Consider the following 12,419-nt stretch of genomic DNA (forward strand, 5'->3'; position numbering starts at 1 on the left):
TGAAGTTCTTCAACTGCACTCGACAGAGGTATTAGTAATATACAAACATTGGATAGGCTACACACACAAAATGCTGGTGGAACGCAGCAGGCCAGGCAGCATCCATAGGGAGAAGCACTGTCGATGTTTCGGGCCGAGAGCCTTCGTCAGGACTAACTGAAAGGAAAGATAGTAAGAGATTTGAAAGTAGTGGGGGGGGAGGGGAAAATGTGAAATGATAGGAGAAGACTGGAGAGGGTGGGGTGAAGCTGAGAGCCAGAAAGGTGATTGGCAAAAGGGATACAGAGCTGGGGAAGGGAGAGGATCATGGGATGGGAGGCCTAGGGAGAAAGAAAGGGGGAGGGGAGCACCAGAGGGAGATGGAGGACAGGCAGATTGATGGGCAAAAAGAGGGGGGGGGAAACTAAATATATCAGGGATGGGGCAAGGGGGGGGGGGGTTCATTAACGGAAGTTAGAGAAGTCAATGTTGATGGCCTATAGATGCGTTCCACCAGCATTTTGTGTGTGTTGCTTGAATTTCCAGCATCTGCAGATTTCCTCGTGATTAGATAGGCTAATTTGTTTTCCCAATAATGATGAAGACTGCAGTGGAGATTTGAGAGATTGTCACTTATGGGTTTTTTTGATCCTCTGCTTTCCCTGTGAGAGCTGACAATACTGTGGAGGCAGCTACAATACTTGTGAATCTGGCGGGAGCAAAGGATGTTGGCAATGCGAGGGTGGGGCAGGTGGTAGAGAAGGAGTGCCAGGGACTGCGTGGTACAGGTACAGATGTAACTGGCCCCAAGACACCAGGCAAGGTCATTTAATGCCAAACAGTTGGTTTATTGATCATTATGGAATGTGTCTCTGGTGTTTCCTGGTCCATTCTCCTCTCCCTGCTCCCTTCCCGCTCTCAGTCAACAATAGAGATCCATATCAGAATCAGGTTTATCATCATTCACTTATGTCATGAAATGTGTGTTTTTTTTTCCAGCGGTACTCTGCAATATATAAAATTATTACAGTACTATGCAGAAGTTCTAAGCTCCCGAGCTTCATACTGTACTTGTTTAAGACTTTTGCACAGTACTGTTCTTGTAATATTTAAGTATTTGAATACATATCCAAAATGTCATGCAGTTGAAGACAATGCAAATACAATTTGTATATTTAAGTGTTATCTCTGGCACATGCAAATGCCATTAGTATAGTTTAATATGGCATAGGCACAGTAAGCACCCTTGTACCTATCCAAACTTCTCTTAAAGGGAGAAGGCAAAAGAAAGGAAATTACAGGCCAGTTAGCCTAACCTCAGTGGTTGGGAAAGTGTTGGACATTAAGGACATGGTATTGGGGTACTTGGAGACTAATGATGAAATGAGTCAAAGTCAGCATGGTTTCGGTCAAGAGAAATCTTGCCTGATAAATCTGTTAGAGTTCTTGGAGGAAGTAACAAGTAGGGTGGGCGAAGGAGAGGCAGCGGATGGCAGTTGCTTGGATTTGCAGAAGGCAGTTGATAAGTTGCCACGCGTGAGGCTACTCAGCAAGATAAAATCCTATGGGCAATACAGGAAAGATACTGGGTGGATAGAGGAATGGCTGGGAGGCAGCGAGTGGGAATAAAAGGGGCCTTTTCTGGTTGGCTGCCAGTGACTAGCGGTGTTCCTCGGGGTCAGTATTGGGACCGCTACTTTTCACATTGCTTGTCAGTGATTTAGATCATGGAGCTGATGGCTTTGTGGCAAAGTTTGTGGATAATACCAGGACAGGTGGAGGGGCAGGTAGTGCCAAGGAAGCAATGTGATTGCAGCAGGTCTTAGCCAAATTGGTAGAATGAGCAAAAAAAGTGGCAGATGGAATACAGTGTTGGGAAATATATAGTAATACATTTTGGTAAAAGGAACAATAACAACTGTTATTTAACTGGGGAGAAGATTCAAACATCAGAAGTGCAGAGGGACTTGGGAGTTGACTTACAAGTTAATTTCCCGGTTGAGTCCGCGGTAAAGAAGGCAAATTCAATATAGGCATTTATTTCAAGAGGAATAGAACATAAAAGCTAGGAGATGATGATGAGTCTTTATAAAATACTATTCAGGCCACACTTGGAGTATTGTCAACAGTTTTAGGCCCCAGATCTCAGAAAGGATGTGTTGTTATTGGAGAGAGTCCAGAGGAGGTTAACGAGAATGATTCTGGGAGTGAAGGGGTTAACGTATGAGGAGTATTTGGCAGCTTTGGGCCTGTACTCACTGGAATTTAGAATAATTTTGAAGCCTTCTGAATGATGAAAGGACTAGATGAGGTGGATGTGAAGAGGATATTTCCTGTGGTGGGTATATCCAGAACTAGAGGGCACAGCCTCAAAATTAGAAGAGAGAGAGGTAAGGAGGAAATTTTTTTGTCAAAGTGTAGTAAATCTGTGGAATGCTGTGCCACAGACTGGTGAAGGCCAAGTCTGTAAGTATATTTAAAGCAGAAGTTGATCGTTTCTTGATTGATCAGGGTATTTAAGGACATGGTGAGAAGGCGAGTGTATGGGGTTGAGTGAGGTCTGGGATCAGCCATGATGAAATGGCCAAGCAGACTCAATGGGCCGAATGGCCTAATTCTGCTCCTATATCTTTCAGTCTGAAACTTCGAAATCAAGCTCACATGTACCACTTGTGCTGATAGCTCGTTCCTCACTCACGACCCTCTGAGTGAAATATTTCCCTCTCATGTTCCCCTTAAACTTTTCACCTTTTATTCTTAACCCTTGATCTCTAGTTGAAGACCCACGCAACCTCAGTGGAAAAAGCTTGCTTGATGGAATACTCCATCAAATCTCTAATCTTCTACGTTCTAAGGAAGAAAGTCCTGTCCTAAATAATTTTGCCTTTAATATTTAATATTAAAACTTGGGTCTTCCAGACCTAGCAACATCCTTGTAAATTTTCTTTGTTATCATTCAGACTTGTTAACATCTTTCCTGTAGGTAGTTGACCAAAACTGCAAACAATGCTCCAAATTAGGCCTCACCAACGTTTTCTGCAACTTCAACATAACATCCCATCTTGTGTACTCTGTACTTTGCCCGGGGTGCCAGAAGTTTTCTTTTCAACCCTATTTACCTGTGACTCCACTCTCAAGAAATCGTGGACCTGTATTCCCAGTCTCCTTTGTTCTACCACCCTCCTCAGTGCCCTAGCATTCACTCTTAAAGACCTACTTTGGTTGGTCGTATTGAAGTGCAAAACCTTGCATGTGCCATCTTTCAGCCCATTTTTCCAATTGATCTTGATCTCTCTGCAAGCCATGGTAGTTTCCTCACTGTCCACTGCACCGCCACTTGAGCTACTGTGAAGTAAAATGTACTATCCACATTTTTTTTAAGTGGTTAGATTTGCTATTTGTTAATCTTCAAAGCAACCTTTGTTTCAAACCGTGTCTCACTGAAGGTTAACCTGAAGATGCAGCAGAGAAGAATACAAATGGAACGTTGGCCTTTATGCGAGATGCTTTTCATTGCATAGTGTTATGGTGAAACCACTCCTGAATTATTTGTGTAGGATTTTAATCATTTTTAAAGGAATAGAGATAAACAAAAAAAAAAAAATCAGATAGGTTGCTAGGAAGGTGCCTCTAGATTGGCTGAGCCTCTGTTATTTGCTAGAGTTTAGAATGAGATCACTTCAAAAAAAATAGTGTAAATACTCAATAATAGTGTGAAACGACTTCTTCCTGACCTCCTTCATATGTTGTATGACACAGGTGATCACTGTCTTTAACAATGACTGTTCTTGGCAAATCTTTCTACAGAAGTAGTTTGCCTTTGCCTTCTGGGCGGTGCCTTTACAGGGTGGGCGACCTCCGCCATTGCCAATGCTTTTCAGAGATTGCTTGGCATCAGTGGTTGCAAAACCAGGACCTGCTGCTCATACGACCATCCACCACCTGTTGAAATGCCTTCACGTGACACTGCCTGGGAGGGCTAAGCAGATGCTACTCCTTGCCCAAGGGTGACCTGCAGGCTGGTGGAGGGAAGGAGTGCTTTACACCTCCTTTGGTAGAGACATATCTCCACCCTGCCACTAGGAGCAGATGGAGGGAAAATGTTTCTTCAAAGTCTAGAACTGAAGTTGTCAAACGGTTAGGCTATATGTGTCAAATACAGAGAAACTTCACCTGGTTAAGGTAAATCTTCATAACTGTCATCCTTCTCTCCCCTGAGGACTGTGGAGGGTCAATCCTTGATTGAATTCAAAATGGACATGTGGCAATTCAAGGAATTGAGGATGGGGTAGGAAAATTTTTTGAAGGTGAGCATGGTATTTCAGCCATATTGAATGGCAGAACCATCTTGAGGTGACTTCCTCCCTGAACCTATGATGACCTCGTTTCTTAGATGTGTGGTGTGTTTATTTCTTGATGTTTATTTCTTCATCAGGGTTTCCTGGTTTGGTATAACCACCTTTATTTCAACTGCAAGACCTGTATAATTGCTGATAGGTCAAAGAAGAGGACTGAAGCACTGACAAACACTAATTACTATTTGGCATTCTTATTTTAATATTATCTCTTTTTTTCTAAACAGCCAAGTGCAGCTTTGGGGTTCTCCATGGGCACCAGCCAGTATTTCTGTATTCCATTGAATGCTGAATGTTGAAAGGCATAGATCAAGGATTCCCAACGTGGCTCCATGGACCCCTCGGTTAATGATAAGGTCCATGGCATAAAATAAGGATGGGAGCCTCTAACTTGGATAGTGGATGTGGGGAGGATTTTTCCTTTGGAGTGGGAGTCACGAGAGAGCACAGCCTCAGAAATCGCGGATGTCCATTTGGAACAGAAATGAAGAGGAATTTCTTTATTCAAAGGTGAATCTGTGGAATTCATTGCAATAGACAGCTGTGGAGACCATGTCATTGGGTATATTTGAAGCAGAGTTCTTGATTAGTAAGGGTGTGAAAGATTGCAGGAGAATATGGTTGCGAGGGAAAATAAATCAGCCATGATTGAATGCTGGAGCAGACTCAATGGCCGAATTCTGTTCCTCTCTTTCTATCGTGCTTCTGGGTCTATGCCCAAATGACCTTGGGTCTGTTATTGCCCCCTTCAAATACCCACCCATCTCCCATGACTTCCTCTCATCCATTCCATCAATTGTAATGCATTAATGCTAATAATTTTGCTGTGGAGTTTCAAGGCTCTGGTCTTCAACAGGCAAAGCTGAGCTGAGGTTGGGTCTTACAATCACTCCATCAGACAGCTCCATCATGGGCAGTAGCCTCCCCAGCATCCAGGACTTCTTCAAGAAGTGATGCCTCAGAAAGGCAGCATCCATCACAAAGAACTCCCATCACCCATGACATGCCCTCTGCTTACTGCTACCATCAAGGAGGAGGTACAGGAGCCTGAAGACATGCACTCAATGATTCGGGAACAGCTTCTTCTCCTCTGCCATCCAATTTCTGAATGGACATTGAACCCATGAAAACTGTCTCACTGCTTTTCATTTCTCTTTTTGCACTACTTAGTTAACATTTTATACTTACTGTAGTTTTCAGTTTTTATTGTGTATTGCAATATACTGCTGCCACAAAACAAAAAATTTCACTTGATGAAGGGTTTCGGCCCGAAACGTCGTCTCTACCTCCTCCCATAGATGCTGTCTGGCCTGCTGAGTTCTACCAGCATTTTGTGTTCTTAATAAAAAAAATTTCACCACATAAGGCCAGTGATATTAAGCTTGATTCTGAATATTGTTAACCCAAGCAACATATTCACTGTATGTCTCAACGTACATGTGAAAAATAAATCTGTATCTGATCAAAATCGATGCATTTATCAAAGGGTTCTACATGCTTCCCAGTCCAATCCATTAAATTAACTTTAAACGGGGATGAACATGATAGCGAATACTATCATTCACCAGCAGAGCGAGCTCCTGTTATAAACTCGATTCTGCAGATGCTGGAAATCTTGAGCAACACGCACAAAAGCTGGTTGCTTTGGGAATGTGGGAATCTTTTAGGTGGGATTGGTGCTGGTGCGTTGTGTTACTGTGTTTGCCCCCTGTGGGTTGGGTGCTGTCCAATGGTTGCTCTTGCTGTGCCAGTTCACTTGCTTCTGTGATCCTCTCCCACACACTTCGTTCAAAACTGTAGTGCTTGTGCCTGATTATTTTTGATCAAATCCTTTCCTCAGTTTTGTTGCCTTTTCAAAATAGTACCTCACTATAATCATTCCGCACAATGGATATAGAGCAGTTCATGCTATTTTGGTAACTTGTATGCCATCTTTTTAAAGCTTTTAGAAACAAGACGTCTCTACCAAGGGAGGTGTAAGGTGCTCCTTCCCTCCGTTAGCCTGAAAGTCACCCTTGGGCAAGGTGTAGCACCTGCTTAGCCCCCACCACCACTGATCAAGGTCACATGATACCACAGAAGCAGGTGGTGGATGGTTGTACGAGCAGCCGGTGCACATCACAAATCCTGGTTATGCAGCTACTGACGCCAGGCAGGCCATCGCTGAAGAGTATTGATAATGTCTGGCGTCATCCATCTTGTAAAGGCACTGCCCAGAAAAGGCAATGGTAGAAAAATTGACCAAGAACAATCATGGTCATGGAAAGACCATGATCACCCAAGTCATACACCACAGTACATAATGATGATGATATTTTGCCAAAGAAAGCCCTTTTCCTTCCATGGTTTCCTTATCCCAATTCCGATTATCTTCAAAGTTGCTTGATGAACAGAAGAAAAGTTATAGTGTTGCCTTGCAGTTCACTTTGTGTTTGTTACTGCTATAGACAGATGACTACACTCTATTGAACACAAGAGGAAGAAAGAAGGGGAACAGTTGACTGGCCTGATGTTGAGTAGGAAGTGAAATGTTGAAATCTAAAATAAATTATATAATAGAGTGCTTGAAGCGTGAACATGAATGAGCAGATTAAGGATCAAGTTAAAGGCATAGAATGTTGGAGCTGTTACGTACCCCGTAACTGGGTGTCTAACCAGCAGAGAAAGAAGAATTTGTTGGAGTCTGGTGGTACCAAACTAAAGGGGTTTATTAATAAAAATAAGCAAAAACTATATCAATAATGCAAATATACATATGAAACAAGTTAGCAGTGTTACGAATCTCGTAACTGGAGAACTTACCAGCAAAGATAGAGAGGTCCGTTGAAGTCTGATGTCACTATTTTCAAACGTTTTATTTATAAAGGGACACAAAAGTAGGGTTAATACATACATTCAGATAGTGCACATCGTCAACACTCAATCTAAAGCGCGGGTATAGTAATAATCATCATTAAGAAGTGAGCTCTGCTGTTGTCTAGGGGTTAATAGATTGTCCGTTGGAAATATAAAAGTCACTCAGAAAGTCTGCAGGCCTCAGCCATTTGAAAATCGCTGGGTTTCACGTGGGGCGACTGAGAAAGAGAGATTGGGGGAGAAGAGAAAGAACTTGCCGAGTCTTGATGAATCTTCCGTGAAATCGGGGGAGCGTTGGTTTCCTCGCCCTGATGTTAGTTAAAAGCGTTTTTCTGTGATTCCAGCCACAAATTCCAATCCCGGAATCTAACGCATGTGGCTTCCTTCAGAATGGCATCCCGCTACTGTGGGACACTCTCGTGTCTTCTGGGTGCGTCTGAGGGGCTGTCCCCCTGAGACTGTCCTTTATACTTCATCACGGGGTCGCAGGTGTCAATCAGGTTGGGATGATGCAATCTCTCTCTCAACCAGCCCACCTTGCCCGAGGGCTTTTCACATGGTCTCCATGAGACAATAGTCGCTGTCGTCTTATTCTGTATCCCGGGTGGGACGTGCAATTTGGCACGTTTCTCTCTCTCTCTCTCTCTCACTTCCTGGGTCTACTGACCCCCCCCCCCCCACCCCTCAACGGGTGCTCTTGCGATTCTCACAAAGAAGGGGGCTGGGATCATAACAGCAGTAAAAAACCTAAAAGTGTAGGAATAATAATAATCAATAATAAACAAGCTCTATTGATGTCTAGGAGTAAATAAATTGTCATAGAAAAGTATAAAGTTCAGTTCAGTTCATGAGTGCTGATGTAGTTAGGTTGTTGTATTGTAATCGTTGGAGAGAGAGAGAGCGAGTAAGCAAGATATAACAGCTTCAGTCAGGCAAACCTTCCTTTGCTTTCTTAATCAGTCGTATCGGTGTGGCCATTCAGTTATGACCTCTCCGTCCTTCTGCTAGACCGTTCTTCTGTGGTGGACTCGTCACTCTGGCATGAGTGGACGCACCGGCCCTGCTGTAACACTGTGAGCTTTACTGACCGATCGCCTGGTTCGGTCTCCGAAGCCCCCACCTTTCTTGTGGGTTCCAACACTCAATCAGTGTCCACTGGCATGTCTGGAGACTGTCTCTCCAGACCTGCCTTTTATCCCTACTCACGGGGACTCAGCTATCCATCACTCCTGAATGACTGTGTCCATCAAATAAGGCCACTCCTTCAGTCCACTGAGGAATGTTTATGAGCAAACTATTGTCCTTGCAGCAAAACAGTAAATAATTCAAAATGGAGTCACAATACGGTTAATCAGCAATTTCCCCCTCTCTCTTAATCTGTCGCTGATGTTCTTGCTTGTTTTTCCGTTTCTCTTTCTCATGGTCAGCATAGTAACAGTAATAAATAGTTCGTGTTTCTCAAGGGGGGATGGTTAACTCTGTACCCCATTGTCCATCAGGTCTGTTCATCACCCATAACAGAGCACAGTACAGGCTTTTTGGCCCACAATGTTGTGGCAACCTTTTAACCTACTCTAAGGTCAATCAAACCCTCCCCTTCCCCTTAACCCTCTATTTTTCTTTCATCCATGTGCCTACATAAGAGATTCTTAAAAGCTCCCCTGTGAATTGTTCGTTTTCTTCACTTTTTTTTGAAAGAAATACAATGGGGAGTAGGCCCCCGGGCCCTTTGAGCCATTTTGTCTAGCACCTCCAGTTTAACCCTAGCTTAATTGCAGGACAGTTTACAATACCAGTATGTATATGTCACCATATACAACCATGGGATTAGTTTTCCCACGGGCATACTCAGCAAATCTATAGAATAGTGACTATAACAGGATCAATGAAAGATCAACCAGAGTGCAGAAGACAACAAACTATGCAAATATAAATACAAACCCCCATTTCCAGAAAAGTTGGGATATTTTCCAAAATGCAATAAAAACAAAAATCAGTGATATGTTAATTCAAGTGAACCTTTATTTAACTGACAAAAGTACAAAGAAAAGATTTTCAATACTTTTACTGACCAACTTAATTGTATTTTGTAAATGTACTCAAACTTAGAATTTGATGGCTGCAACACACTCAACAAAAGTTGGGACAGAGGCATGTTTACCATTGTGTTACATCACCTTTCCTTTAAATAACACTTTTTAATCGTTTTAGAACTAAGGATACTAATTGTGGTAGATTCACAATTGGAAATTTTGTCCATTCTTGCTTGATAAAAGACTTCAGCTGCTCAACAGTCCGTGGTCTCCGTTGTCTGATTCTCCTCTTCATGATGCACCATACATTTTCAATAGGAGATAGATCTGGACTGGCAGCAGGCCAGTCAAGCACACGCACTCTGTGTCTACAAAGCCACGTTGTTGTAGCCCGTCCAGAATGTGGTCTGGCATTGTCCTGCTGAAATAAGCATGGACGTCCCAGGAAGAGACGTCGCCTTGATGGCAGCATATGTCTCTCTAAAATTGTAATATATGCCTCAGAGTCAATGGTACCTTCACATACATGCAACTCACCCATGCCGTGGGCACTGATGCACCCCCATACCATCACAGATGCTGGCTTTTGCACCTTTCACTGATAATAATCTGGATGGTCGTTTTCATCTTTGGCACGGAGAACTCGACACTCGTTTTTTCTGAAAACTAGCTGAAATGTGGACTCATCTGACCACAGCACACGGATCCACAGTCTTTCGGTCCATCTGAGATGAGCTCGGGCCCAGAGAACTCGCCGGCGTTTCTGCATAGAGTTGCTGTATGGCTTCCTCCTTGCGTAAGACAGTTTCAAGTTGCATTTCTGGATGCAGTGACGGACTGTGTTAAGTGACAATGGTTTTCCGAAGTACTCCCGAGCCCAGGTGGCTATAATTGTCACAGTAGCATGACGGTTTCTTAGGCAGTGCCGCCTGAGGGCTCGAAGATCACGAGCATTCAACAGTGGTTTCCAACCTTCCCTTTATGCACTGAGATGTCTCTGAATTCTCTGAATCTTTTCACAACATTATGTACTATAGATGTTGAAAGACCTAAATTCTCTGCAATCTTGCGTTGGGAAATGTTCCTTTTGAACTGTCTAACAATTCTCTCACGAATTTTGGCACAAAGGGGTGAGCCACAACCCATCCTTGCTTGCAAAGACTGAGCCTTTGATGCATGCTACTTTTATACCCAGTCATGATACCTCCCCTGCTACCAATTAGCCTGCTTAATGTGGAGTCTTCCAAACCAGTGTTACTTGAATATTCTGTGCACTTTTCAATCTTATTTTAACTCTGTCCCAACTTTTGCTGAGTGTGTTGCAGCCATCAAATTCTAAACTTGTGTATATTTACAAAATACAATTAAGTTAGTCAGTAAAAGCATTGAAAATCTTTTCTTTGTACTTTTGTCAGTTAAATAAAGGTTCACGTGAATTAACATATCACAGATTTTTGTTTTTATTGCATTTTGGAAAATATCCCAACTTTTCTGGAAATGGGGCTTGTAAAATAGCAATAAATCACAAGAGCATGAGATAAAGAATCCTTAAAGTGAGATTGTTGGTTGTAGGGACATTTCAATGATGCAGCAAGTGAGTGCAATTATTCCCTTCTATTTAAGAGCCTAATGGCTAAGGGGTAGAAGTTGTTCTTGAACTTGGTGGCTTGAGGCTCTTGTACCTTCTACCTGATGGCAATGGTGAAAAGAGTGTGACCTGGGTGGTAGGGATCTCTGATGATGGTTGCTGCTTTCCTGTGACAGCTTTTCATGTAGATGTGCTCAATGGTTGGGAGGGCTTTACCCTTAATGTACTGGGCCAAATCCACTACCTTTTGTAGAGTCTTCCATTCAAAGACATTGGTGTTTCCATACCAGACTGTGGTACAGCCAGTCAATATACACTTCACTACACATCTATAGAAGTTCGTCAGAGTTTTAGATGTCATGCCAAGTCTCCTGAGGAAGGAGAAGCCCTGCTGTGCTTTCTTCACAATTGCACTTGAGTGCTGATTTCAGGATAGGCCCTCTGAAATGGTAACACTCAGGAATTTGAAGTTGCTAACTCTCTACGTCTCTGAATCTCCTATGAGGACTGGCTACCATCAGTTCCTTGGTCTTGCTGATGCTGAGTGAGAGGTTGCTGTTATGACACCACTCGGCCAATTTTTCAGTCTCCCTCCTGAATGCTGATTCATCATCACCGTTGCGGTTTTTCTTTGATTCTATTATGGTTATTATTTGATTATAGATTTATTGAGTGTGCCTGCAAGAGAATGAATCTCAGGGTTGTATATGGTGACATGTACGAACCGTAAACCTTAGAGGAAAGCAGAGGTTAACCATCAGATGGGTTGCTAGGAAGGTGCCTCTGTCCTGAGCTGAGATTGGGTCGACTAAGCCTTTATTATTTGCTAGAGTTTAGAATGAAATAGCTTCTACAAATAGTACACATACTTCATAGTGTTGATAGGGTGGAATAGCTTCTTAATGGTCTTCTCAGAGTAATGGACAGAAAATGTTTCTTCAGGCCAAAGTCTAGAACTAAAGATATTTTCAAAGGTGTATGCTGTTGCTGTCAGTGGCAGATGAACTTCACCAGGTTATGGTAAATCTTCTTGCTATTGCAACTATCCATAAAAATGAAAACAGAACTTGAAACTTGTGTAAGAGTCACAAAATTACTGGGCTCTTCTTTTGCAAGGGCTGCAAATGGATGAGTCAGTGGTAAGGAAGACAAATGCCACGTTAGCATTCATCTTCAGAGGACTAGAATATAAAAGCAAGATGTAATGCTGAGACATTGAGGCATAGGCCCGGTCTCACTAGGAATACTGAGCAGTGTTCGGCCCTTATCTGAGGATTATGTGCAGACATTGGAGAGGGTTCATGAGAATTATCCCGGGCCTGTACTCACCAGAATTTAGAAGAATGAGGGGAGGATCTCATTGAAACCTACTGAATATTGGAAGGTCTAGACAGAATGGATGGGGAGAAGATGTTTTCTGTAGTGGTTGAGTCTTAAGACCAGAGGGCACTGCCTCAGAATAGAGGGACAAACATTTGGACAGAGATTAGATGGAATTTCTTTAGCTGGAGGCTGGTGAATCTGTGGAATTCATTGCCTTAAATGGCTGTGAAGGCTTAGTTATTTTGGTATACATTTAAAGCGGAGGTTAATGGGTCATTGATTGGT

The 12,419-nt window shown here is 42.8% G+C and overlaps 1 protein-coding gene across 2 annotated transcripts in view; it reads left to right on the forward strand.

The window, feature by feature from the left end:
- The window catches only part of slc35f6 (solute carrier family 35 member F6), a 56,218-nt gene that overhangs the window by 20,459 nt on the left and 23,340 nt on the right, over nucleotides 1-12,419 (forward strand). The window lies entirely within an intron of this gene.

This window comes from Hypanus sabinus, chromosome 10, assembly GCF_030144855.1.
Source record: "Hypanus sabinus isolate sHypSab1 chromosome 10, sHypSab1.hap1, whole genome shotgun sequence".
In the NCBI taxonomy this organism is placed as follows: Eukaryota; Metazoa; Chordata; class Chondrichthyes; order Myliobatiformes; family Dasyatidae; genus Hypanus; species Hypanus sabinus.